Genomic DNA, 5,582 nt, shown 5'->3' with positions numbered 1-5,582 from the left:
ATCAATAATTTTCAAAATTATAGTGAGGAAATAGATACCGGTTTTACCAACCTTTAAGGTATGACAGCATGGTTCATAACCAAATTTTCTTTAAAACTTTTAACTGTAACCATTTCTGTGGCTAAAAGTTGAAGTTAAAGTTTCTTCAAATTGCATACCATTTTAATTTAGAGTCAACATTTCATTTGCCAGCGATCCTTACCGTAGACAAGCCATATGCACTCACTCTCAGCACACATATTTGCTTTGCTCCTCAATTGTGGGCAAAACTTAATGTTGCATAATTTTACTGCAGAAGCTGCTGTTTTTTTTTTCTTCTGATAACACCAAGTGTATGTTTTAACGCTTTAGGATATGCTGTAATTAGGTTGCTTGTCTATGTGTATGCAAACGCTTTGTAAAGGATTTGATTACTTGAAAGCAACTGAAGCTAAAAGCATATTTGGACAATACAGCGTCAAAACATTTATTTCCTACTTCAACCAAACAACAACAATGAGCAAAGAGGTCACTAAAAGCATCAGACTTTCGACAAACGAAAGGTTGGTTTTGTACATAAGCTACATTTGGTTGTTCTTAGTAAATTTGTATGTTTTGTTCTCAAAACTACAACAACTGAACTGCATTTTATGTCCGCTTGCCACTGGTAGGTAGCATTCCAATTGTGCAGTGAAAAATATCTACGGGTAGCGTGTATTTATACCCTGACAGGGTATATTAAGTTTTCCACGAAGTTTGTAACACCCAGAAGGAAGCGTCGGATACCTTATAAAGTATATATATAAATAATCAGTATGTTGAGCTGAGTTGACTTAGCCATCTGTCCGTCCGTCTGTCTGTATATATACGAACTAGTCCCTCAGTTTTAGCAAACGTTATTTTCTTTTCAAGAAGCTGTTTATTTGTCGGAACTGCGGGTATCGGACCACCATAACATATAACTGTCACACAAACTGAACGATCGGAATCAAGTTCTTGTATGAAAAACATTCATATTTCAAAATTTGTCTTCACAAAAATTGCCACAGGTTATTTTCTATGACAATAATGTAATATTCGAAGAAATTGTTCAGATCGACTCATTATAGCATACAGCTGTCATATAAACCGAACGATCGGAATCAAGTGCTTGTATGGAAAACTTTAGCATTTGACAAGACATATTCACGAAATTCGGTATAGATTTTCTAAGGCAATAATGTAATCTCCGAAGAAATTGTTCAGATCGGTTAACTATTGCATATAGCTGCCATATAAACTGGACACATAGTTGCTAAATGAAATGCAACTGTGTAGTTTGTTGTTTTGCTTTGTAAACAAACCAAGTTTTATTTTCAAACTTCTTTAATTTCAACCAAATCCACAACTGGTATTTGTGAATTGTAAAATGCATTGGTTAATTAGAATGAGCTAAATAAAGTAATAAAAATGTGAAAGGAACTAAAATAATAGCTATAGAGCCATGCCACAGTTCATCATAATTAGCAATCATCTCTTAAATATTCCGAACAATATAATCTAAATAACAACAAGGAATTCATATCATATCTCTATTTGGTCTTCCATCATATTAATTTAGACACTCCTTGACCCGAAAGGAAATCAACAAGCAACTATAACAAGGAATTCATATCATATCTCTATTTGGTCTTCCATCATATTAATTTAGACACTCCTTGACCCGAAAGGAAATCAACAAGCAACTATGCGGCAAATTGTTGTTCATAAAATATCAAGGTCAATTATGCTCAGTTCTTACGTAACCACTTGTTGCGCGTCGGGTGTCATAGTCATAGTAAAATACATCTAGTTCGAGTACGAGTGTTTCCTATCAGTGGAATATAAAGCAAAACGCTTCATAAACATATATGAGTTGTATATTGCTTGCATAAATTGCAAGGGTTTCTCACATACATATGTATATACTGTTTATATGTGACCAGCCTTTTGTTTACTTGGCTGACATTTTACAGATAATTTTTCCTGCATTGTGCGTATATGCAATGTTATGACTCTGCATAAATGTCCTTTAAAGCACAAAAAAACTACATACTTACACCCACATGTATAAGTAGACACAAGCTAATCTACTTTTTGCTCTTGAGGGGGAATCACTTGATTTTGCTAGTTGAACGGACTTGCCAAAAGACCAGTTTATCCTGTATAAAAGGCTGCAGTTACTCATGTCTTCACAATTACCGGTATTTACGTTTATGTTTATGTTGGACTTGTGGACACCAAATTTTCAATAGGGATGATATGATTTCTATTTTTGTAGTTTTTTTTTCATTGTATACGGTAGTGTTTACAATGTCATCATGAAAATATATACGCGACACTAACGTCTACAAATTATGAAATTTTATTATCAAGATAATCGTTCACCATTCACAACTTTTCTTGCGTTTGCCATTTTATGGTCGTAATAATCGTCCACCTGTGCTACCTATTCATCGAAATTTCGAATATTTCGAGCGTACATTTTCCTTTTATTGTGTTCAAGTACAAATAAGACAAAGAACCGAAGTAATGACAATATTGCTGCCGTTCGGACAAGTTTTCCTGAAAACCACAATATGTGAATTCTAAAACGATCACAAGAATTGTGACTCTCTCACACCACAACCTGATGGCCTTTGAGAAGGGACTTGGAACTAAATCTTTATAAAATTATGTTCACTTAAGAACTGAAGCTATTGGACCACCTCAAATGTCGTAAATTTGCTGATTTTTGCCTTGGAATAGCTTGAAAACAATTTTTTTAAGAAAATTGCCTTTGGGCATCTGAGCAGTGCGATACTCTCGAATCTGATGCGAAGGAAATCCAAATATATTTTCATTAATAATGTTTACATTCACATAAATTGACATTTTATAGTGGTTTATGGTCTGGTCGACCGTACTTCTTTCGAAATGCAGTTGGTGACACCGTTGTTGTCAATGGATAGCCATATAGATCGGTTATAGCCAACTTTTTATGGCCGTAATTGGAAGAAGTTAATGCAGATAATATCTGGTTATAAAAAGACGCGGCTTGGTGCAATATATCACATGTAACAACCAAATTTTCGCGAGTAAAATTTGGAGATGCGATTATTTCAAGAAATTGTGACATTGAATGGTCTCCAAGAAATCGTGATTTAACATCATAAGACTACTTCTTGTGGGGTTGTTTCAAATCATTGGTCTGAAGCAATAAAGCAGACTTTCTATAGGAGTCAGTATGGAACGTTTATTCACGATATATATCTTGATTTGGTGGAAAAAGTATTCAAGAATTGAATTCATCGAATTGTTTCCTGCAAAGGAGTCGTGGGGGGCATCTGAATGATGTATTCAGAACTGAGTTGTATCAATGGTATTTCAAATTAAATGAAAAGCATTTATTGATTTCAATGCAGTTTAAGACACTTCTATATAACAACTATGAGAATCTATGAAATATAAATGCTTACATAAATATGGCTGCCCGGCTTTGACATTACTTCCAGTAAATGAAATGTTTATACATAATTTATAATTTCGGCTTGAGACGTATATCTAAAGTGAGAAGCAGATCGTATCTAATTAACTTGCACAAAAAATTCTTTTATATAAATATGCATATTGATAAAGCATGTACTAAGTTAATATATTTGCTTTTGTTCTTATATTTGCTCTACTTTTATTAATTGATCCACAATCCACTTGAAACTAATGTGCTTGCGACAACTAATCTATGACATCTCAACTATGCTGCTGTCATCCCTTAATACATGTGCTGGGTTTTCACTGATGCGCTTTTGGTGACATCGCCGTCGATATGATATTACCATGACTGCACTGAACTCAATTAATCGCTACTTCCTTGCCTTATCCACTATAGAGATGAGGCATCACGAAGAGTTGCTCGAAGATATTAGAGATGATGCATCTACGAATTTTTTGCCTGGCAAAGGTGAGTGTTAAACGCAATATATAATGAATAAGAGTGAAAACCACATTAAAATTTACGGCCATATTGCTATCTCAGATATTTTGGCTCTAACTGGTTATATCGCTGATACATGTTTGTATTTTAACATAATTTTAACATAATATTGCAAAACTGATATTTAGTAATTATAATAATATCCACCGATTACTCTTTTCCACCGACATGAGGTGCATAATCCCTAAACGAGCAGAATCAGAAATGAGTAATAAAAAGCAAGAGAGTTTTAAGCGTTGCGATCTTAAGCTGCTCAGCTACAGCAATAAAAATTTCATCAGCCAAAACAAAGAATTACCACTACTGCCTTGAGCAGTATAGAAAGCTTCGCTGCCTGTTTAATCACTAGATGCAGCAGTGTGAGCTCCAGCATGACTTCAAGTGCTGCGGTTGTCCAAGTGGGCATTGACCCTGAAACGCAGACGTAGGCGAGTCTTTGCAACTTCGATAGTTGCAGGCCTACAGAAGAATGCGATGACTAATCATTCGCTCCATAAGTGACAATATGTCCGGCTTGCAGACCCAGGATCTACCGGATACCGTCATATCGATAGTGTCTTGAAGGTTCTGGACAGTGTTAATTCTATATGCCATTCCACCGCACGGTTGAGTCTAATGTGAGACCTAGATATTTCACTTCTTTAGACATCTCCTACTCTCTACCACCAAGTGTTAGGGGTCTCAATCCTGGAGGATATATTCGCTTTGTTTTTGACGGGTTCATATTTAACCCTGCCGTATTACACCATAACTTTGCCAGACTTAAGCCCCTTTGGACTATGTGGAATCGAGGGTATTCTCAAGTTTACTTGGTGCCATTATGAAAAGGTCATCGCCGTATCCCAGGCAATTTTTTGGGAGCTCATCTACTACCAGGATCCTTAGTAGAGAGAAACGAATCTTACTTCCTCGCATAGTGCAGTCTCATGGTGACGCTTGCGTGGGACGTCTTATCAAAAGCACTTCCGTTATCAAGAAAAGCAGAATCGCAATTGTGGTTATGGGAACGTGCCAAGTTTTAGAGATCCAAAAATTAACAGATGCTACAATTTTTGAAATGGTTATTTTTTTTTTAAATGAGCTGAAATATTTTCCTCAGGACTATAATATTATTTTCTTATAGAACGCTTTGATTTAATTAAGYTCAATAAACTATGTCTTCAAGTAAGAAAATATTTTATTTCATCTTCATTTTACAGATTTACCAAAATTTGGTGAGCCATTACAGAATGTCACGGYACCAGTAGGGCGAGAGGCGGTATTGCAATGTGTTGTTGATAATYTGCAAACCTACAAGGTAAGCTGTTAAACAAAAAGTAGACACCTTAGATTATACGYATATACAAAATGATATATGAATCAGTTGGCATTAAGTAGATCAAAAAGATTATAATAATTACATCTATATAAACTATTGTTCAAATGTTCAAACGATTAGTCATAAGCCAATAATTTAGCATTACTTATTTAACTAAAGAATATAAGTATAGAAGGGTCATTGAAAGAACATTTAAACCAAAAATTGCTAAGGATTTATTTTCACCACGAAACTAAATTTTCCGCAGATTACACAAATTCACAMTATTTACCACACACTGCAGAACGAACATTC

At 35.0% G+C, this 5,582-nt stretch overlaps 1 pseudogene; it reads left to right on the top strand.

Moving 5' to 3' along the window:
• Positions 1-3,867: 3,867 nt before the first annotated feature.
• LOC108976131 overlaps positions 3,868-5,582 on the top strand; it is a 21,349-nt pseudogene continuing 19,634 nt past the window's right edge.

The sequence above is a fragment of the Bactrocera latifrons genome, unplaced genomic scaffold (genome assembly GCF_001853355.1).
Source record: "Bactrocera latifrons isolate USDA-ARS-PBARC rearing strain unplaced genomic scaffold, ASM185335v1 scaffold_1149, whole genome shotgun sequence".
Classification (NCBI taxonomy): Eukaryota; Metazoa; Arthropoda; class Insecta; order Diptera; family Tephritidae; genus Bactrocera; species Bactrocera latifrons.
The sequence above is the reverse complement of the archived record's forward strand: the minus strand, read 5'-3'. Positions and strand labels throughout refer to the sequence as shown.